This window comes from Mustelus asterias, chromosome 7 (genome assembly GCF_964213995.1).
Source record: "Mustelus asterias chromosome 7, sMusAst1.hap1.1, whole genome shotgun sequence".
Classification (NCBI taxonomy): Eukaryota; Metazoa; Chordata; class Chondrichthyes; order Carcharhiniformes; family Triakidae; genus Mustelus; species Mustelus asterias.
Window position 1 is genome coordinate 108,774,630 of NC_135807.1, and position 23,117 is coordinate 108,797,746.

Here is a 23,117-nt window from a genome sequence, read left to right on the forward strand (position 1 = left end):
CAACTTTTAGAGATCTGTGGATATGAACCCCAAGATCTCTCTGTTCCTCCACAGTCTTCAGAACCCTACCTTTGACCCTGTAATCCACATTTAAATTAGTCCTACCAAAATGAATCACCTCACATTTATCAGGGTTCAACTCCATTTGCCATTTTTTAGCCCAGCTTTGCATCTTATCTATGTCTCTTTGCAGCCTACAACAGCCCTCCACCTCATCCACTACTCCACCAATCTTGGTGTCATCAGCAAATTTACTGATCCACCCTTCAGCCCCCTCCTCTAAGTCATTAATAAAAATCACAAAGAGCAGAGGACCAAGCACTGATCCCTGTGGCACTCCGCTAGCAACCTGCCTCCAGTCCAAAAATTTTCCATCCACCACCACCCTCTGTCTTCGATCAGATAGCCAGTTACCTATCCAATCGGCCAACTTTCCCTCTATCCCACACCTCCTTCCTTTCATCATAAGCCGACCATGGGGGACCTTATCAAACGCCTTACTAAAATCCATGTATATGACATCAACTGCCCTACCTTCATCTACACACTTAGTTACCTCCTCAAAAAATACAATCAAATTTGTGAGGCACGACTTGCCCTTCACGAATCTGTGCTGACTATCCCGGATTAATCCGCATCTTTCTAAATGGTCGTAAATGCCATTCCTAAGGACCTTTTCCATCAATTTACCAACCACCGAAGTAAGACTAACTGGTCTATAATTACCAGGGTCATTTCTATTCCCTTTCTTAAACAAAGGAACCACATTCGCCACTCTCCAATCCTCTGGCACCATCCCCGTGGACAGTGAGGACCCAAAGATCAAAGCCAAAGGCTCTGCAATCTCATCCCTTGCCTCCCAAAGAATCCTAGGATACATTTCATCAGGCCCAGAGGACTTATCAACCTTCAGTTTATTCAAAAGTGCCAGTACATCCTCCCTCCGAACAACTATTTCCTCCAGCCTATTAGCCTGTAACACCTTCTCTTCCTCAAAAACATGGCCCCTCTCCTTGGTGAACACTGAAGAAAAGTATTCATTCATCACCGCGCCTATCTCTACTGACTCCATACACAAGTTCCCACTACTGTCCTTGACCGGCCCTAACCTCACCCTGGTCATTCTTTTATTCCTCACAGAAGAGTAAAAAGCCTTGGGGTTTTCCTTGATCCGACCCGCCAAGGACTTCTCGTGTCCCCTCCTAGCTCTCCTAAGCCCCTTTTTCAGCTCATTCCTTGCTAACTTGTAACCCTCAATCGAGCCATCTGAACCTTGTTTCCTCATCCCTACATAAGCTTCCCTCTTCCTTTTCACAAGACATTCCACCTCTTTCGTGAACCATGGTTCCCTCACTCGGCCATTTCCTCCCTGCCTGACAGGGACATACCTATCAAGGACACCCAGTATTTGTTCCTTGAAAAAGTTCCACTTTTCATTTGTGCCTTTCCCTGACAGTTTCTGTTCCCATCTTATGCCCCCTAATTCTTGCCTAATCGCATCATAATTACCTCTCCCCCAATTGTAAACCTTGCCCTGCCGTACGGCCCTATCCCTCTCCATTGCAATAACAAAAGACACCGAATGGTGGTCACTATCTCCCACAACCAAATCTAACACTTGGCCCGGTTCATTTCCCAGTACCAAATCCAATGTGGCCTCACCTCTTGTCGGCCTATCCACATATTGTGTCAGGAAACCCTCCTGCACACACTGCACAAAAACTGCCCCATCCAAACTATTTGACCTACAAAGGTTCCAATCAATATTTGGAAAGTTAAAGTCCCCCATGACAACTACCCTGTGACCCCCACACATATCCATAATCTGCTTAGCAATTTCTTCCTCCACATCTCTATTACTATTTGGGGGCCTATAGTAAACTCCTAACAACGTAACCGCTCCTTTCCTATTCCTAACTTCAGCCCATATTACCTCAGTGTGCAGATCCCCCTCGAAGTGCCTTTCCACAGCCGTTAAACTATCCTTGATTAACAATGCCACTCCTCCACCTCTTTTATCAGCTTCCCTACACTTACTAAAACATCTATACCCCGGAACGTCCAACAACCATTCCTGTCCTTGTTCTACCCACGTCTCCGTAATGGCCACAACATCATAGTCCCAAGTACCAATCCACGCCCCAAGTTCATCTACTTTGTTCCGGATGCTCCTTGCATTGAAGTAGACACACTTCAACCCACCTTCCTGTCTACCAGTACCCACCCTTGACCTTGATACCTTCCCCAATACCTCACCACCCTCAACACTGTCTTCTGGACTACAACTCCTTTTCCCACTCCCCTGACCAATTAGTTTAAACCCCCCTGAAGAACCGTAGCAAATTTCCCTCCCAGGATATTGGTGCCCCTCTGGTTCAGGTGCACCCCGTCCTGTTTGTACAGGTCCCACCTTCCCCAGAATGTGTTCCAATTATCCACGTATCGGAAACCCTCCCTCCTACACCATCCCTGCAACCACATGTTTAACTGCACTCTCTCCCTGTTCCTCAACTCGCTATCACGTGGCACCGGTAACGTACCAGAGATGACCACATGTTTTCTCTTGGCTCTCGGCTTCCAGCCCAGCTCCCGAAATTCCTGTTTTAAATCCCCGTCCCTTCTCTTACCTATGTCGTTGGTACCAATGTGTACCACGACTTGTGACTGTTTCCCCTCCCCCTTAAGAATCCGGAAGACACGGTCCGAGACATCATGGACCCTGGCATCCGGTAGGCAACATACCATCCTCGAGTCTCTTTTGCTGCTACAGAACCTCCTATTTATCCCTCTAACTAACGAGTCCCCAATAACTATTGCCCTCCTGCTCTCCCCCTTACCCTCCCGAGCCACAGAGACGGACACAGTGCTGGAGATCCTCTCACTGCGGCTCACCACTGGTATGTTGTCCCCCTCAACTGTATCCAAAGCGGAATACTTGTTGCTAAGGTTGGACAGGCTTGGCTTGTATCTGCTGGAGTTTAGAAGTGTAAGAGGCAACTTGATTGAATCTTTCAAGATCCTGAGCATTCTTCACAGGGTGGATGTGGAGAGAATGTTTCCTCTTGTACTGGGGAGAATCTTGTACTGGGGCCACTGTTTTAAAAATAAGGTGTCGTTCATTTAGAACAGAGATGAGGATAATGTTTTTCTGGGGGTTGTGTGTTTGGAACTTTCTTCCTCAAAAGGCGGTCGAAGCAGAGTCTTTGAGTATTTTTGAGGCAGAGCTAGATACATTCTTGATAAGCAAGGGGGTGAAAAATTATCGGGGATAGGCAGGAAAGTGGAATTGAGGTTACAATCAGATCAGCCATAATCTTATTGAATGGCAGAGAAGGCTCGACGGGCCGATTGGCCTATTCTTGCTCATAATAGTATGTTCGTATATATGCTAATTGCAGAACACTAATGTGGGTTCCATGGGGCGGCACGGTAGCACAGTGGTTAGCGCTGCTGCTTCACAGCTCCAGGGACCTGGGTTCGATTCCCGGCTTGGGTCACTGTCTGTGTGGAGTTTGCACATTCTCCTCATGTCTGCGTGGGTTTCCTCCGGGTGCTCTGGTTTCCTCCCACAGTCCAAAGATGTGCGGGTTAGGTTGATTGGCCAGGTTGAAAATTGCCCCTTAGTGTCCTGAGATGCGGGGATTAGCAGGTAAAATATGTAGGGATATGGGGGTAGGGCCTGGATGGGATTGTGGTCGGTGCAGACTCGATGGGCCGAATGGCCTCTTTCTGTACTGTAGGGTTTCTATGATTTCTATGAAAAGCTATTGTATTTTGCATTTAATTGTGTATTTTAGTACATCTCTTAGTTTTTGCCTGAGATACAATTCCCTTTCAATTCTAAATATAACTATTCTTAACATATTGTGACTGGCAATTTTATTTCTAATTCCAACATTTAAAAAACTTCTGTACTTGGTAATTATCAACAGAGTATTAATTTTAAACTGAAAATTTGATCCTGTAAAATATGAGGGAACATGTGGACCTGCGAGCAACACCGTATCTCCCCTTCGAATGACTGAGGGCAAAACATACATGTCATTAGCTAGCGTTTCAGCAGGTACCACTTATCCCCAAGCAGCCATCCCTACAGATGATAGAAAAGTCAGAGCATAAGAAGGAGGGCATTTGGTTCATCTTGTCCATGCCAGCCCAAGGACACGCTGGTGCCCTTTCTAGTCCCACCTTTATGCACACGGCTTATACCCCTGCAGCTTTTAGCACTTGAGGTGCAGATCCAGGTTAGGGTCTCTGCCTCTACCACTAACTCGGGTAGTGAATTCCAGGCATCCACCACCCTTTGCATAAAAATCAAGTCCATTTCTTTCCATGTGACAGTGAATCTTATCTCTCAGAATTGATTCTGCTCATTTGCCCACCATCGATCTAAGACTAACTGGCCTATTTGGCATTTCCTTTGATCCCTTTTTAAACAATGGACTACGTTTACATTTCTCCAGTCCTTCTCTGTATCTGTGAGGATTGGAAAATCATCTTCAGAGCATCTGCCATCTCCTCCCTAACCTCCTTCAGCAGCCTTGGAAACAGTCCATCTGGCCCTGGTGATTTATCAACTTCCAAGGATTCCAACCATTCCAGTATTATGATTATCATAGAAATCATAGAAACCCTACAGTGCAGAAGGAGGCCATTCGGCCCATCGAGTCTGCACCGACCATAATCCCACCCAGGCCCTACCCCCACATATTTTACCCGCTAATCCCTCTAACCTACGCATCCCAGGACTCTAAGGGGCAATTTTCTTTTTTTAATCTGGCCAATCAACCTAACCCGCACATCTTTGGACTGTGGGAGGAAACCGGAGCACCCGGAGGAAACCCACGCAGACACGAGGAGAATGTGCAAACTCCACACAGACAGTGACCCAAGCCGGGAATCGAACCCGGGACCCTGGAGCTGTGAAGCAGCAGTGCTAACCACTGTGCTACCGTGCCGAAGAATCATAAAATTCTTACATGGTATTATCATTTGGCCCATCGAGTCTGCACTGATAATAATCACTTGGACCCTATCCCCGTAACCCCATATAGTTGCCCTGCTAGTCCCCTGACACTAAGGGGCAATTTCTGCAAGGCCAATCAATCTAACCCGTACATCTTTGGACTGTGGGAGGAAAATGGGGCACCCAGAGGAAACCCACGCACACTGGAAGAGTATGTGCAAACTTTACACAGACAGTGACCCGATGCCAGAATTGAACCCGGGTCCCTGGTGCTGAGGCAGCAGTACTGGCCACTGTGAGGCAGCAGTGCTAGCCACTGTGTCACCATATCGCCCTAATATCACATCTAATATCTGTGTTCCTCCTGGACTACTAAATCTGCATCATCCCTTTTTCCTTTTTAAACAGAGACAAAACATTCATTTAAAACCCTTCCCATGGCTTCTGCATCTTTTGTAAGAAGTCTAACCACACCAGGTTAAAGTCCAACAGGTTTATTTGGTAGCAAACACCACAGTTCTGCATCTATACCCAACTTCCCTTCTTTACCTCTGATAGGTCCCACTTTTTCCTTAACTAACCATTTGCCATTAATATATTGGTAAAACATCTTTGGATATTCCTTAATATTACTTGCGAGTCTTCTTACCTGCCCTCTATTGATTTCTTTATTTCTTTTTTTTTATCGTCCCTGCACTTCCTATATTCGTCTAAGCTATTTGCAGTATTTAGTTCTTTGTGCCTATGGTACACTTTTTATCATAGAATCCCTAAAGTGCTGAAGAGGCCATAAGAGTCTGCATCGGCTCTCTGACAAAGCATCTTACCCAGCCCCCCCCCCCCCCCCCCCCCAAAATCCCTTGAACCCCACATATTTCCCATGGATAATCCACCTAACCTAGACAGCTCGGGATACTAGGGGGTAATTTAGAATGGCCAATCCATCTATCTTTCACATCTTTGGACTGTGGGAGGAAACTGGAGCACCCAGAAAAAACCCACACAGACACAGGGCGAACGTGCAAACTACACACAGACGGTGAGTGACTCGAGGCTAGAAATTGAACCCAGGTGTCGAGCGCTGTGATGCAGCAGTGCTAACCACTGTGCTACAATCCCACCCTGTCTGATCTTCCCTTGTATTCTCCTCGATAACCAGGGGGAGTCTGGATTTGGCAGTACCACTATTATTTTTGGACAAGGCATGTCTACTTTGGAAATCAGAATTCCTTTTCCTAAAGGACATTAGTGACCCAGTTTGGTTTTTTTGACAATTGATGATGAACTCTTGGTCACTGTTAGGCTAGCTTTTAATTCGAGATTTATCAATTTAATCTGAACCCATTAACCTAGGTGACCTTATTGAAACATAAAGACGCTGAGGGAACTTGATAGGGTGGATACCTGGAGGATGTTTCCTGTTGGGGGAGACTTAGAAATAGGGGCACAGTTTAAGGAAAAAGAGGTTTCCCTCTTAGAATGGTGATAAGATGATTTTTTTTCTCAGATGACTGTTAGTCTGGAATATTCTTCTCCAGAAAGTAACGGAGGCTGGGTCATTGAATTAGTGCAAGCCTGAGATGTATCGATTTTTGTTAGACAAGGAAGTCGAGGGTTAGGGGGCAGGCAGACAGGAAAATGGAGTTGAGACAATCAGATCAATCGTGAGCTTGTTAAATGGTGGAGTAGGCTCATACGGCCAAATGACCTGCTCCTGGTCTTAAACCTATGTTCGTAAACAGGCATAACCAGGACTCTTGCACGTTCCTAGAACGATTCTTTTTAATTGGAGGAAGAGAAAAGCATCAAAGAAGTTATTGTCTGATGGAAGAACGAGTTCTGAAGGAGTGTTGCTGAATGGGGACTGGTTCGCAGAAAGAACACCGCTTTAATTGTTTCCTGTTTTCTGACCCTAACCATCTCCTTTGGATCTTGTATGTCCAGTCCCTTTACTTCTCAATCCCCAGCAGGACAGTTTGCGGTCTACTAATTCCTCCTAATTGAAATTTCAAGGTCACTCTGGAGTATGGGATGATGAGCCCTAGCAATAGTTACAAACACACAAGTGAAATAAGTGAAATAGTGCTGTAGTTAGCTTTGGCACAGTCCTAGAAAAAGTCCTCCATGCAAAGATGCAATTAGAGTAGCGACTTTTCCTTTGTTCAGTGTATCGTTAGAATGTGAAAACATAGATTCTGTTTACAGTTTGATCTGATGTCAACCTGAATGCCCAAATAGTTAGTGTAGTCTGGGTATCAGCATTGCATTCTTAGATATAGTTATCGAAACAGTACACCCATGACAATGCATCCATCCCTCCTCGCATGAGTATAGACACATTACTTCTCTTGGAATGTCTCCTAAAATGAACTGCTGTAGCTCATTAAAGTGACAGTGATTGTTAAAAATTGACGAAATAACATAGAATCAGACTGCTGTTCTACTTGGTCAAATAGGTTGCAGTTTGAAATTTTCCTTGTTATAAACAGAAATTGGGGCATGAGCAAAACAGAGATTGTGAAAACCTAACCTTCATGGGCGGCATGGTAGCACAGTGGTTAGCACTGCTGCTTCACAGCTCCAGGGTCCCGGGTTCGATTCCCGGCTCGGGTCACTGTCTGTGTGGAGTTTGCACATTCTCCTTGTGTCTGCGTGGGTTTCCTCCGGGTGCTCCGGTTTCCTCCCACAGTCCAAAGATGTGCGGGTTAGGTTGATTGGCCAGGTTAAAAATTGCCCCTTAGAGTCCTGGGATGCATAGGTTAGAGGGATTAGCGGGTAAATATGTGGGGATAGGGCCTGGGTGGGATTGTGGTCGGTGCAGACTCAATGGGCCGAATGGCCTCCTTCTGCACTGTAGGGTTTCTATGATTCTATGATTCAATAAACAATGCTCTGTATCCTAAGCATAGAAAATAAAATAAATGAATTATAGGGCTATATTAATTTTCATTTATTTTCAATGCCTACTTGTAACTTGATTGTAATTGTCAGCCTGTAGTAACTTGGTTGTGGTCTATAAAGCATTCCACTGCCTCTGAATGCAAGTAGATCTATAGCAATTTATTTGACAGCAGTAGAGCTTATAGCATAAAGTCAAGGCAGCAGTTTCTGAATTGATGGAGTAATCAATTTTTGAATATTGGTTTGTGACTGTGGCATTTTGATTAGAGCATTTATTCCTGCAGTAAAGGCTTTTGGTGTTAGAAACCTGCAAGTATGAGTGCATTAAAGTCTTGGAATAGACAGGAGGCTGCAAAATGAGGTTATTAAACAATGGAATAGTAACATTTTGAGTAATGTTACAAATAACAGATGCAATTAATTCATATAAAAAATGTACTGATTATGGCAAAACCCCAGAAAGAACATTTAATGAGTGACCAACTCAATTTTTTTAATTCTCAGGATGTGGGTGATACTGTTGGTAAAACAATTTTTTAGTTGCCCTAATAAGTTGGAAATTGCATTGCATCCTGTAGCATAGACATAATGTAGGACATTGAAAATTGAGTGGGTGAATGTTGAGTTACATAGAACATAGAACATTACAGCGCAGAACAGGCCCTTCAGCCCACGATGTTGCACCGACCAGTTAGAGTTTGGAGCACTAATTCAGCAACTGAATTATTGAAGTAGATCCAGAGCCAACCCAGAGTGGGCTATTCTAGACCTGGTAATAAGTGAACAATGAGTCAATAACTTAATAACTAATTAATCAATAACCGATAGAATTTCACATTCAGTTTGAACTGTGGGTTTAAGACTGTGTTTTAAACTTGAATAAAGCTAATTAAAAGGATGTGAAGGTAGAGCTAAAATGAACTATGAAACTACATTAAAAGATGGAGGTGGCAGACTTTAATTCTCAGCAAAGATATGTCTCAATGAGAAAGATCGATTATTTGAAAATGTGTGACTGAAGAAGAAAGTTAAAGAATAGTATCAAATTAAAAGAAAATGCATGAATCTGAAGATTGATGGTAGTCAGAAGATTGATCAGATTTTTAAGAATCAGCAAAGAATGACAACAGAATGGAGGGAGAAAGACTATAAGAGAAAGCTAGCTTGTAATCACAAAAGCAGATATTAAGAATTCCCCAAGAAAGTTCGTCTGGGGAATTGATAATAGAAAACAAGAAAATGGTGGAGGCTTTGAATAGTATTTTTAGTCTGTCTTCACTGCAGAATAGCTGTAAAACTTCCCAAAGATAGTTGAAAATCAAGAGGTGAAAGGGAGGGAAGAACTTAAAACAATCACCATAACCAGGGAGAAGGTACTAGGACAGCTATTAAGACCTAAAGGCTGATGAATCCCAGGACCTGATGGCCTGCATCCTAAGGTCTTATAAGTGGCTGTAGAGATAGTAGAGGCATTGATTATAATCTTCCAAAATTTCTTGGATTCTGGGAGGGTCTTTGCAGGTTGGAAAATAGCAAATGTAGCACCTTCATTGAAGAAAGGAGGCCAGTTAGCCTAATATCTACGATAGCGAAAAGTCATCGAATCTGTTATTCAGGATATTTAGAAAATCATAAATGTAATTTTTTCAAAAAGTTTAAATTTCTGAAAAGGAAGAATGTGCAGGGGGAGGGTTGCAGTCCATTCATTGCTCCTTAGGAGAGTCAGCATGGGCACAATGGGCCCAATGGCCTCCTCTGCTGTTATTCTATAATGGAATCAGGCAGAGTCAACACAGTATTGTTAAAGGAAGTTTACATTCAACTAATTTCTTATAGTTCTTTGAGGGAGTAAGGTGGTTAAATGGAAACTTAGAGATGTGATGTACTTGGATTTCCAAAATGGATTTCCAAAATGCAAGTAAAGAGCACATGATGTAGGGGTAACATATTAGCATTGATAAAGGATTGGTTAGCTAACAGGAAATGGTGTGTATTGTCCTGGTTGAGATGGGAAGGACAATATAAACAAATCTATGTCATCCCAGCGACCCTGTAAAAAAAAGTCATTTTTATTTGTAAAATTGACTAGCTTTAACTCATACCAGAGGAATTTCTAACCTTGAGACAAAGCAGCAGAGTCTCGTTATATTTAAAAAAGGCGCTAATGCCCCTTCCTGGTGCAGCACAAAGCTTCTTTGATTTCTAAAGAAGAATTCTGGCCACTAGAGGCACTGTGTGGCTCAGGACAAAGGCAGCTGTTTGTGATTCCTAATTTCCAATGTGGTGTTAGTGATCCAACCATTACCTGCTCCTAACACAGGAGGTTTCAACCGGGGATGTCATTAGCCCACCCGAAACACAGTTGCATGTTGAAGATTTGGCTGTCTGAATTCCTTTAATTTATAAAGCTGTTGGATCTTCTCTCCAGTCACTGTTTGACCTCTAAAGAGAACATAACTCCAGGGAGCAGTCTGTGTCTGTCTACCATCTTACCATTGAACAAATAGGAGCAGAAGGAGCTCTGTCTAGGTACAGTTGCCTGATCCGCATCTACACCTGTCAACGACTGAGACATTTGAACTGGTCCCTTCAAGACTAGAACATAGAAAAAATACAGCACAAACAGGCCCTTCGGCCCACAAGTTGCGCCGGTCATGTCCCTACCTACCTAGGCTTATATATAGGCTTACCTATAACCCTCAATCCTATTAAGTCCCATGTACTCATCCAGAAGTCTCTTAAAAGACCCCATCGAGTTTGCCTCCACCACCACTGACGGCAGCCGATTCCACTCACCCACCACCCTCTGTGTGAAAAACTTACCCCTGACATCTCCTCTGTACCTGCTCCCTGGCACCTTAAACCTGTGTCCTCTCGTAGCAGCCATTTCAGCCCTGGGAAAAAGGCTCTGAGAATCCACCTGATCTATACCTCTCAACATCTTGTACACCTCTATCAGGTCACCTCTCATCCTTCGTCTCTCAAAGGGGAAAAGATCGAGCTCCCTCAGCCTATCCTCATAAGGCATGCCAACCAATCCAGGCAACATCCTTGTAAATCTTCTCTGCACACTTTCAATCATTTCCACATCCCTCCTGTAATGAGGCGACCAGAACTGAGCACAGTACTCCAAGTGGGGTCTGACGAGGGTCTTATATAGCTGCATCATTATCTCCCGATTCCTAAATTCAATCCCTCGATTGATGAAGGCCAGCACACCATACGCCTTCTTAACCACCTCCTCTACCTGCGAGGCCGATTTAAGAGTCCTATGGACCCGGACCCCCAAGGTCCTTCTGATCCTCGACACTGCTTACCCTTGATATTCTACTCCTTCAACCCATTTGACCTGCCAAAATGGACCACGACATATTTATCCGGGTTGAAGTCCATCTGCCACTTCTCCACCCAGTCTTACATCCTATCTATGTCACGCTGCAGCTTCTGACATCCCTCCAACCTATCCGCAACACCACCAACCTTCGTGTCGTCGGCAAACTTACCAACCCATCCCTCCACTTCCTCATCCAAGTCATTTATGAAAATGACAAACAGCAAGGGTCCCAGAACAGATCCCTGGGGCACTCCACTGGTGACCGACCTCCATTCAGAAAAAGACCCATCGACAACCACTCTCTGCCTTCTGCAGGCAAGCCAGCTCTGAATCCACAAGGCAACAGCCGCTTGGATCCCATGCCCTCTCACTTTCTCAAGAAGTCTTGCGTGGGGGACCTTATCGAACGCCTTGCTGAAGTCCATGTAAACCACATCTACCGCTTTCCCTTCGTCAATGTGTTTAGTCACATTTTCAAAGAACTCCACCAGGCTCGTAAGGCACGATTTGCCTTTGACAAAGCCGTGCTGACTACTTTTGAGCATACTAAACTTCTCTAAATGTTCATAAATGTTCCTCAGGATCTTCTCCATCAACTTACCAACCCCCACTGAGGTTAGACTCACCGGTCGGTAATTTCCTGGGCTATCCCTATTCCCTTTCTTGAATATAGGAAACACATCCGCAATCCTCCGGAACCTCTCCCGTCTCCATCGACGACGCAAAGATCATCGCCAGAGGCTCTGCAATCTCTTCCCTCGCCTCCCACAGTAACCTGGGGTACATCCCATCCGGTCCCGGCGACTTACTATCTTGATGCTATTCAAAATTTCCAACACATCCTCTTTCTTAATGTCCACATACTCAATCTTTTCAGTCCGCCTCAATCCTGTAGTACAACCACCCAGGTCTTTTTCCACCGTGAATACCGAGATAAAATATTTATTAAGCACCTCTGCTATTTCTTCCGATTCTGTACAGACTTTCTCACCTTCACCTTTTATAGGTCCTATTCCTTCACATCTCATCCTTTTACTCTTCACATATTTATAGAACGCCTTAGGGTTCTCCTTAATCTTGCCTGCCAAGGCCTTCTCGTGATCCCTTCTGGCTCTCCTAATCTCTTAATTCCCTTCCTCCAAGCCGTATACTCATCTAGATCCCTATCATTGCCTTGCTCTCTGAACCTTTTGTACGCTTTCCTTTTCTTTCTCACTAGGTTCAGCGCAGCTTTCGTGCACCACGGTTCCCGTATCCTACCAACACCTCTCTGTCTCATCGGAACGTTGTCATGCAGAACTCCAGACAAATGCAGATGTATGGGATTGGGGGTGATCTAGGAAATTGGATCAGGAATTGGCTAGCGGATAGGAAACAGAGGGTGGTGGTTGATAGTAAATATTCATCATGGAGTGCGGTTACAAGTGGTGTACCTCAGGGATCTGTTTTGGGGCCACTGCTGTTTGTAATATTTATTAATGATCTGGATGAGGGTATAGTTGGGTGGATTAGCAAATTTGCTGATGACACCAAAGTCGGTGGTGTGGTAGACAGTGAGGAAGGGTGTCGTAGTTTGCAGGAAGACTTAGACAGGTTGCAAAGTTGGGCCGAGAGGTGGCGGATGGAGTTTAATGCGGAGAAGTGTGAGGTAATTCACTTTGGTAGGAATAACAGATGTGTTGAGTATAGGGCTAACGGGAGGACTTTGAATAGTGTGGAGGAGCAGAGGGATCTAGGTGTATGTGTGCATAGATCCCTGAAAGTTGGGAATCAAGTAGATAAGGTTGTTAAGAAGGCATATGGTGTCTTGGCGTTTATTGGTAGGGGGATTGAATTTAGGAGTCGTAGCGTTATGTTGCAACTGTACACAACTCTGGTGCGGCCGCACTTGGAGTACTGTGTGCAGTTCTGGTCCCCACATTACAGGAAGGATGTGGAGGCTTTGGAGAGGGTGCAGAGGAGGTTTACCAGGATGTTGCCTGGTATGGAGGGGAGATCCTATGAGGAGAGGCTGAGGGATTTGGGATTGTTTTCGCTGGAAAGGCGGCGGCTAAGAGGGGATCTTATTGAAACATATAAGATGATTAGAGGTTTAGATAGGGTGGATAGTGATAGCCTTTTTCCTCTGATGGAGAAATCCAGCACGAGGGGGCATGGCTTTAAATTGAGGGGGGGTAGTTATAGAACCGATGTCAGGGGTAGGTTCTTTACCCAGAGGGTGGTGAGGGATTGGAATGCCCTGCCAGCATCAGTAGTAAATGCGCCTAGTTTGGGGGCGTTTAAGAGATCCGTAGATAGGTTCATGGACGAAAAGAAATTGGTTTAGGTTGGAGGGTCACAGTTTTTTTTTAACTGGTCGGTGCAACATCGTGGGCCGAAGGGCCTGTTCTGCGCTGTAATGTTCTATGTTCTATGTTCAAACATTCCTTGAAAATCTGCCACCTTACTTCAGTACTTTTCCTCGAGAATGCCTCCTTCCAATTTACGCCTCTAATCTCCTGCCTGATGGCTTCATATTTCCCCTTACTCCAGATAAACACTTTCCTAGCTTGCCTGATCCTATCTCTTTCCAATGCTAGCGTAAAGGAGATAGAGTTATGATCACTATCCCCAAGATGTTCCCCCACTGAGAGATCCGACACCTGACCCGGCTCATTAGCCAGTACCAGATAGAGTACAGCCTCTCCTCTTGTAGGCTTATCCACATGCTGTTTCAGGAAACCCTCCTGAACACACCTCACAAACTCCTCCCCATCCAAACCCCTTACCCTAGGGATATTCCAATCGATGTTTGGGAAATTAAAGTCTCCCATCACGACAACCCTGTTATTCCTACATCTCTCCAGGATCTGTTTCCCTATCTGCTCCTCAACATCCCTGTTACTATTGGGTGGCCTGTAGAAAACACCCAGCAAAGTTATCGACCCCTTCCCACTCCGAACTTCCACCCACAGAGACTCCGTAGACAACCCCTCCACGGCTTCCACCTTCTCTACACCTGTGACACTATCCCTGATCAGCAGTGCCACTCTTTCTCTCTCTCTCTCTCTCTCCCTCCCCCCTGTCCCTGTCCCCAAGTCTCCGTAATGGCCACCCCATCAGACTTCCAAGCATCGATCCACACTCTAAGCTCATTCACTTTATTCTCTACACTCCTGGCGTTAAAATAGACACATCTCAAACCTTTGGTCTGAGCTCTCCCCTTCTGCATCACCCGTCTATTCTCCCTCCTACACTGTGTACAATCCTTCTCTATTTGCGGGCTAACCTCCTCGCTCTCGGTCACCTCATCACGATTCCCACCCCCCAACCTTTCTAGTTTAAAGTCTCCCCAGTAGCCTTAGCCAACCTTCCTGCCAGGATATTGGTCCCCCTGGGATTCAAGTGCCACCCGTCTTTTTTGTACAGGTCACACCTTCCCCTAAAGAGGTCCCAATGATCCAGGAACCTGAATCTCTGCCCCCCGCTCCAGTCCCTCAGCCACGCATTCATCCTCCACCTCACTCCATTTGTGCTCTCACTTTCCCGTGGCACAGGCAGCAATCCTGAGATTACTTCCTTTGCGTTCCTCCTTTCCAACTGTCTACCTAACTCCCTATATTCTCTTTTCATGACTCCTTCTCTCTTCCTACCTATGTCAACGGTACCAATGTGTACCACGACCTCTGGCTCCTCTCCCTCCCACCTCAGGATTTCTGGGACGCGATCAGAAACATCCCGGATCCCGGCACCAGGGAGGCAGACCACCATCCGAGACTCCCGTCTGCCTCCGCAAAAACACCTGTCCGACCCCCTTACTGTTGAGTCCCCGATTAATACTGCCTTCCTCCTTTCCTTAGGCCCTCTGAGTTACAGGACCGGACTCTGCTCCAGAGACACAGCCACTGCTGCTTCCCCCAGGTGGGCTGTCCCCCCCAGCAGTACTCAGAAAGGAGTACTTATTGTGAAGGGGCACATCCACCGGGGTGCTCTCTCTCACCCGAGCTTTCCCCTTCCTGGACGTTACCCACTTGTCTGTCTCCCGTGGCCCTGGTGTGATCACCTGCTGATAGCTCCTGTCTATCACCTCCTCATTTTCCCTAACCAGACGAAGATCCTCGAGCTGCAGTTCCAGTTCTCTAACATGGTCCCTTAGGAACTGCAGCTCGACACACCCATCACAGATATGGACATCCGGGAGGCCAGGACCTCCCACATCCTACATTGGGAACAACAGACTGGCCTCACACTCTTAATTTCCCTTCTTATTTCAAGGAGCACAGAAACGTACTTAAGAATTAAACTTACCCCGCCTCACCCTTTCCACCTAAGCCCTTAGAGCCAAAGCCCTTCAGCTCTCGCTCTGCGCCCTTCTCGCTCTGCGCCCTTCTCGCTCTGCGCCCTTCTCGCTCTGCGCCCTTCTCGCTCTGCGCCCCGCTAACGATGCTGCCCGCTTTTAAACCTCCCACGCAGTGAAGAAAAATTTGACCCTTCCCAGAACACCTAGCGTCCTATTTCCGGGTTAGAGTTCAAAGTTTTTTTTTTAAAAAAGCACCCGCGAAAAAGTAATTTAAACGAAATTAAAAGTATTATTTTTAAACTAAAAGTATTTTAAAAGTAGATCTCTTACCCCAGCACTCCTGCAATAAATCTCTCCTCTCTGTCTCACTCTGGCTGAACAATCAGCCAGAGATCAAAATCCATACCAGAAGAGATGCTGATAATGACTTATTTTCTCTTGTAAGGAGGGACAAGAGAAATTCTGGCCAGAAGCACAGAAACTGGTTATTAAGCTGCGATTAACCATTAATGCAACTAATTCAACTCCCATCGAGGAAGTCCTTGCTTCTGGAAAGACAGATCATCATGCAATAGTCAACCAACCTACCCTCTGAGGAAATGCTCCAATATACTTTTGATTCTGGCTTCTGAACTACATGAAACAATAACTTATATTTTTATTGTTGTCTGTCCCTGTACCCCTTTCTTTCCCATAGAGCAAAGAACAGTACAGAACAGGCCCTTCGGCCCACCAAGCCTGCACTGACACATGACATCTTTCTAAACTATAGACCTTTAGCCTCTACATAGTCCGTATCCCTCTATTCCCAGCCTATTCATGTATCTGTCAAGATGCCTCTTAAGCGTTGTTATTGTTTCTGCTTTTGCCATCTCCTCTGGCAGCGCATTCCAGGCACTTACCACACACTGTAAAAATACTTGCGCCTCTCATCTTCTTTAAACTTCCCCGTTTTACCTTATACAATGTATACAGCGAACACAGTTTAAAAATAGGTGATCTCCCAATTATGATGGAGATTACAGGATTTTTCTTCACTTGAGGGTCTTGAATCTTTAATATTCTCTTCCCCAGTGATTGGTGGAGACAGGGTCACAGAATATTTTTAAGGCAGATGTGGATAGATTCTTGACCAACATTTAAGTCAAAAGGTATAGGAGTCTGCAGGAAAGTGGAGTTGAGACCACAGTCAGACCAGCTATCAAATGACAGGGCAAGCTCAAGAGGCTGAATGATCTACTCCTAATTTGTATGTTCTTGTGTACATATCTAAAACTTCAATGCGTGCAAAAGTAGATGATTCCAGAATTTGCTACCTAGTTTGACCACAGAATTGTTGCGGCACAAATGGGAGGCTAATTCAGCCCATTGCCTCTGCACCAGCTCTCCGAATAAGTAATTCGCTTCGTACTGTTCTCCCACCTTTTCCCTGTAACCCTACATATTCTTCCTTTCAGATAATAACCTAATTCCCTTTTGTTGGGTCCATAAAACATGAAAATAAATCTGAAACTTCATTCTTTTACCATTTTTAAAATATAGACTTTCTTCTGAACCAAAAAGGCTGGCTATGACAAGTTGCATGACCACTGGACAGGCCCTTTATTTGGGGAGCTACCATCAGGAGTTACAAGAGCAAAATAATTCCCCCCATATCTTGTGGAATCTCGCACCTCATTGCATAGACACCTAGCAATCAACAAGAGCTGATAAGTGGCTCTCCAACTTGAACTATCACAAAAAAAAAATCAAAATCCATACCAGAAGAGATGCTGATAATGACTTATTTTCTCTTGTAAGGAGGGACAAGAGAAATTCTGGCCAGAAGCACAGAAACTGGTTATTAAGCTGCGATTAACCATTAATGCTCCATGTCACATGACCCAAATCTCTGGCCTTTTGGACAGGCAATCTGCTGTTTGACAGCTAACCAGAGAACTACCAAGAAGCAAATCTCTGGGCAGAACAGAAGCCCATCTCTGCTGGAAGATTTCCTATCATCGCCTGCAGAACTGCAGGCTTTGTGTACCTACTTCACCTTGTGGTGTCAGCATTAACTGTAAAGCTAACTTCACAACTCCAGTCTTCAGCAAACTGAACTCGAGCTCCTACATGAAAGAATTCCTCCTTGGACTTTGACTGGAAATCCCATGAACTGATATCCATTTTTGTGGTTCTTGTAAAGTTACCATCAATGGTTGTGTTGCCATTTTCTACCTTGCTCTCCCCACCCCACACTGGGGGTGTGGGTGCAGAGGAGTGGAAAGTTGCGAGCACTGTGGAATAAACTAACCCAAGTTAATCATAACATGTGTTTGTTGTGGGTTATTAATCAATTGGATCTCTCATACAAAGGGTTTGGGAAAACATGTCACTGCATACTTAAAGACAGTTATAGAGTATAAAGATAGTTATAGAGTCATAGAGGTTTACAGCATGGAAACAGACCCTTCGGCCGAACTTGTCCATGCCGTCCTTTTCTTTTAAACCCCTAAGTTAATCCCAATTGCCTCTATACCCATCTTACCCATGTAACTGTCTAAACGCTTTTTTAAAGACAAAATTGTACCCGCCTCTACTACTACCTCTGGCAGCTTGTTTCAGGCACCCACCACCCTCTGCGTTAAAAAATTGCCCCTCTGGACACTCTTGTATCTCTCCCCTCTTACCTTAAACCTATGCCCTCTCGTTTTAGACTCCCCTACCTTTGGGAAAAAATATTGACTATCTAGCTGACCTATGCCCTTCATTATTTTGTAGACCTCTAAGATCACCCCTCAGCCCTCTACGCTCCAGAGAAAGAAGTCCAGTGTCTATCCAGCCTCTCCTTTATAACTCAATCCATCAAGTCCCGGTAGCATCCTAGTAAATCCTTCCTGCACTCTTTCTAGTTTAATAATATCCTTTCTATAATAGGGTGACCAGAACTGTACACAGTATTCCAAATGTGGCCTTACCAACGTCGTGCACAACTTCAACAAGACGTCCCAACTCCTGTATTCAATGTTCTGACCAATGAAACCAAACATGCTGAATGCCGCCTTCACCACTCTGTCCACCTGTGACTCCACTTTCAAAGAGCTATGAACATGGACCCCGAGATCTTTGTTCTGTAACTCTCCCCAACGCCCTACCATTAACTGAGTAAGTCCTGCTCTGGTTCAATCTACCAAAATGCATCGCCTCACATTTATATAAATTAAACTCCACCTGCCATTCGTCAGCCCACTGGCTCCGCCATTCATTACGGTCATCTAACTCAATAACCTAATTCTGCTTTTTTCCCTATAACCTTTAATCCCATTTGCCCCAAGTGCTATATCCAGCTGCCTCTTGAATGCATTCCATCATAGAATCCGTACAGTACAGAAGGAGGCCATTCGGCCGATGAAGTCTGTACCGATCACAATCCCACCCAGGCCCTTTCCCCGAAATCCCACACATTTACCCGGCTAAACCCCCTGACACTAGGGTCAATTTAGCATAGCCAATCCACCTCACCCGCACATCTTTGGAGTTTTGGCATCAACTACTTCCTGTGGTAACGAATTTCACAGGCTCACCACTCTTTGGATGAAGAAATGTCTCCTCACCTCTGTCCTAAATGGTCTACCCTGAATCCTCAGACTGTGACCCCTGGTTCTGGACTCCCCCACCATCGGGAACATCCTCCCTGCATCTACCCTGTCAAGTCCTGTTAGAATTTTGTAAGTCTCTGAGATCCCCCCTCATTCGTCTGAACTCCAGCGAAAACAATCTTAACCTAGTCAATGTCTCCTTATATATCATAGAATCATAGAAACCCTACAGTACAGAAAGAGGCCATTCGGCCCATCGAGTCTGCACCGACCGCAATCCCACCCAGGCCCTACCCTCATATATTTACCTACTAATCCCTCTAACCTACACATCTCAGGACACTAAGGGCAATTTTTAGCATAACCAATCAACCTAACCCACACATCTTTGGACTGTGGGAGGAAACCGGAGCACCCGGAGGAAACCCACGCAGACACGAGGAGAATGTGCAAACTCCACACAGACAGTGACCCAAGCCGGGAATCGAACCCAGGTCCCTGGAGCTGTGAAGCAGCAGTACTAACCACTGTGTTACCGTGCCGCCCCAACACTGGTCCCAGCACCGATCAGACCCGCCATCCCCAGAATCAGCCTGGTAAAACTTTGCTGCACTCCCTCGAGAGCAAGAACATCCTTCCTCAGAAAAGGAGACCAAAATTGCACACAATACTCTAGGTGTGGCCTCACCAAGGCCCTGTATAATTGCAACAACACATCCCTACTCCTCTCGCAATTAAGGCCAACATGTCACTAGCCTTCTTTACCGCCTGCTGCACCTGCATGCTTACCTTCAGTGACTGGTGCACACTCCCTCTCCCAATTTACAGCCATTGAGGTAGTAATCTGCCGCCTTGTTTTTTCTTCCAAAGTGAATAACCTCACACTTATCCAAATTTTGCTGCATCTGCCATTGATTAGCTCACTGACCCAACCTGACCAGATCTTTCTGAAGGATCTCTGCATCCTCGTCACAGTTCACCCTCCCACTCAACTTGGTATCATCTGCAAACTTTGAGATGTTACATTTTGTTCCCTCAACCAAATCAATACATATTGTGAATAGCTGGGGTCCCAGCACCGATCCCTGTGGCATCCCACTAGTTACTGCCTGCCAATTTGAAAAGCACCCATTAATTCCTACTCTTTGTTTCCTCTCTGCCAACCAGTTTTCTATCCATCTCAACACACTTCCTCCAATCCCATGCGCTTTAATCTTGCACGATAATCTCTTGTGCGGGACTTTGTCAAACGCTTTCTGGAAGTCCAAATATACCATATCGACTGGCTCCCCCTTGTCAACTCGACTAGTTACATCTTCAAAAGAATTCCAACAGATTTGTCAAGCATGATTTCCCCTTCATAAATCCATGCTGAAACTGTCTGATCCTGCCACTGCTTTCTAATCATCCGACCAAAATGAACCTCTACCACATTTCATCACATTGAACTTTATCTGCCCATTCAATTTGTCTATGCCCTCTTGATGTTCTACACTATCCTGCTCACAGTTCACATTGCTTGCCTGTTTTGTATCATTTGCAGATTTTGAAATTATGCCCTGTGCACCAAGTTTTTGGTGATTAATATACATCAGGAAAAGCAATGGCACCAATATTGACTCAATGTACAACTCCCCTACAAACCTTCCTCCAGCCTGGAAAAACATCCATTAAACACTTTTCTGTTTCCTGTCATTCAGCCAATTTTGTATCCATGTTGCTACTGTCCTTTTTATTCAATGAGATAACACTTTGTTCACAAGTCTATTGTGCATCACTGTATCAAATGCACTTTGGAAGCACATCAATAGCATTGCCCTCATCTGTTACCTCTTCAAAAATTCCAGCAAGTTATTTAAACACAATTTTTACTTAAAATGCTAGCTTTTCCTAAATGACCCACATTTTCCATGCGACTGTTAATTTTGTCCTGCAGAAGTTTCACCAGCACTGAAATTATACCGATTGGCCTGTTGTTCCTGGGCTCGCCTTTATATTCCATTTTGAATGGGAGTAGTGTTTGCAATTTTTCAGTCCTCTGGCACTGCCCCGATCCTAAGGAAAATTGAAAAATTGTGTCCAATTTCTATGCAATTTCCACTCTCTCAAATTGTATCATTGGATGCAACTCATCTGATCCTGCAATCTTATTGTTATCCACCTTTAATTTATAGAATCATAGATTCTGTGATTCTATATAATATTCGATATAATTTAAACACCTTCCACACATTTCTGTTTAATGAGCCAAACAAGGACAGTAACTCAACTATTTCTTTATTTAACACTTCTGGAACGAACTGGGCGGCACGGTAGCACAGTGGTTAGCACTGCTGCTTCACAGCTCCAGGGACCTGGGTTCGATTCCCAGCTTGGGTCACTGTCTGTGTGGAGTTTGCACATTCTCCTCGTGTCTGCGTGGGTTTCCTCCGGGTGCTCCGGTTTCCTCCCACAGTCCAAAGATGTGCGGGTTAGGTTGATTGGCCAGGTTAAAAATTGCCCCTTAGAGTCCTGTGATGCGTAGGTTAGAGGGATTAGCGGGTAAAAATATGTGGGGGTAGGGCCTGGGTGGGATTGTGGTCGGTGCAGACTCGATGGGCCGAATGGCCTCCTCCTGCACTGTAGGGTTTCTGTGAACTCAAATATAAACAGTTGCAACTCATTAACTCTTTACTGAACTTTAACTGAACATCAACTTTCAACTGAACTTTAACTCTTAACTATGGGGATATGGGGGTAGGGCCTGGGTGGGATTGTGGTCGGTGCAGACTCGATGGGCCAAATGGCCTCTTTCTGCACTGTAGGGTTTCTATGATTCCAACTGCATATTAACTTTAACTGAACATCAACTTTAACTATTTAACTTAAAATAGGTACTACCGAGTTTAGGAAAACTTTGGTCAAGAAATATCCTCGATGTCGAATCTATCTTCTTCTCTGAAGCATCCTTCAGGGTACAGGACTTCTTACGATGGTTGGTCTCTTCAGAGTTATCGCTGGCAAACAAAGGCTGCACACGTCTTTTTATCCACAATCCTTCACTCGCTTCTGGAAGATTCTCTGTCATCCAACCAACTGTGTAACCTTGAGCATCCAATGAAATTACTTGTGAACGATGCCATTATGCTTAGTTCAAATCGCATCTCCACACATAACAGCCATATAAATCAAAGCCACACTGTCTGGGCCAATGTAAACAACTTCCCTTATTTGACCAACACAGGAAGCTTCAGGTCACAGCATCCGGACCAGAGCCTTGCCCAGAGCAACTTTATGACCTGCATCTGGTTTTAATTATAAGTTGATCAAAAATCCTAGCATGCTTAACTCAGCCAGAAATGTCATGTTAAAGCCACTATTGCCATTATTGTTGTAGCCGTTCCTTCTCAGTCCACATTATCAACTTTAAATAGACAGATGATCCAAAATCTACCACCACTATATTAATTTTGAACCCTCCTAGTGTCTGAATTACCTCCTCTCATCATGGTCTGGGCAGCATCGTCTTCACTGAAAATATGTGATCCATTTGAATAACTCAGTTTGGATAATTTAACATATTAGGCCAAAAGCTGCTCACAAAATGCAAGTGAATTTACTGCACACTATTATTAGTGCATGAGTCATACAAAAACCTGTGGTCAGGAAGAAATACCATGTATTGCTGGACTTTTTTTGCTGCTCCACTTCAATATTATGTTCATGAAAATGGCAGATTGCCATTGCCATGAGTTTCAAGAAATTGCTGTATTTGCATAATAATTACTAATTAAGTTCACACGAGGGTAAAGTTGCTATTTATTTTCAGTAAAGACCCCTTTAAAGATTCCACTCAATTTTTCTGGCTCATAAAGGAAAAACTTAAAACCATTGTTCTCATTCCTGCAGGTAGAGTAAATTGTTTCTGGAAGTTTTAATTTTTTTTCAATTCCATTACTTTTCCTTCCTCCATTCTTTCTTCAATCTTATCTTTCTTTCTTTCCCTCTCTCCTCCTTTCGTCACCTGATTTGACTGATTCATTCTGTTTTTCTGCTGTTCTGCTGCTTCTTTCTCGTTGT

At 44.6% G+C, this 23,117-nt stretch overlaps 1 protein-coding gene across 1 annotated transcript in view; it reads left to right on the forward strand.

Moving 5' to 3' along the window:
- The window catches only part of LOC144495895 (uncharacterized), a 207,533-nt gene that overhangs the window by 52,623 nt on the left and 131,793 nt on the right, over nucleotides 1-23,117 (forward strand). The window lies entirely within an intron of this gene.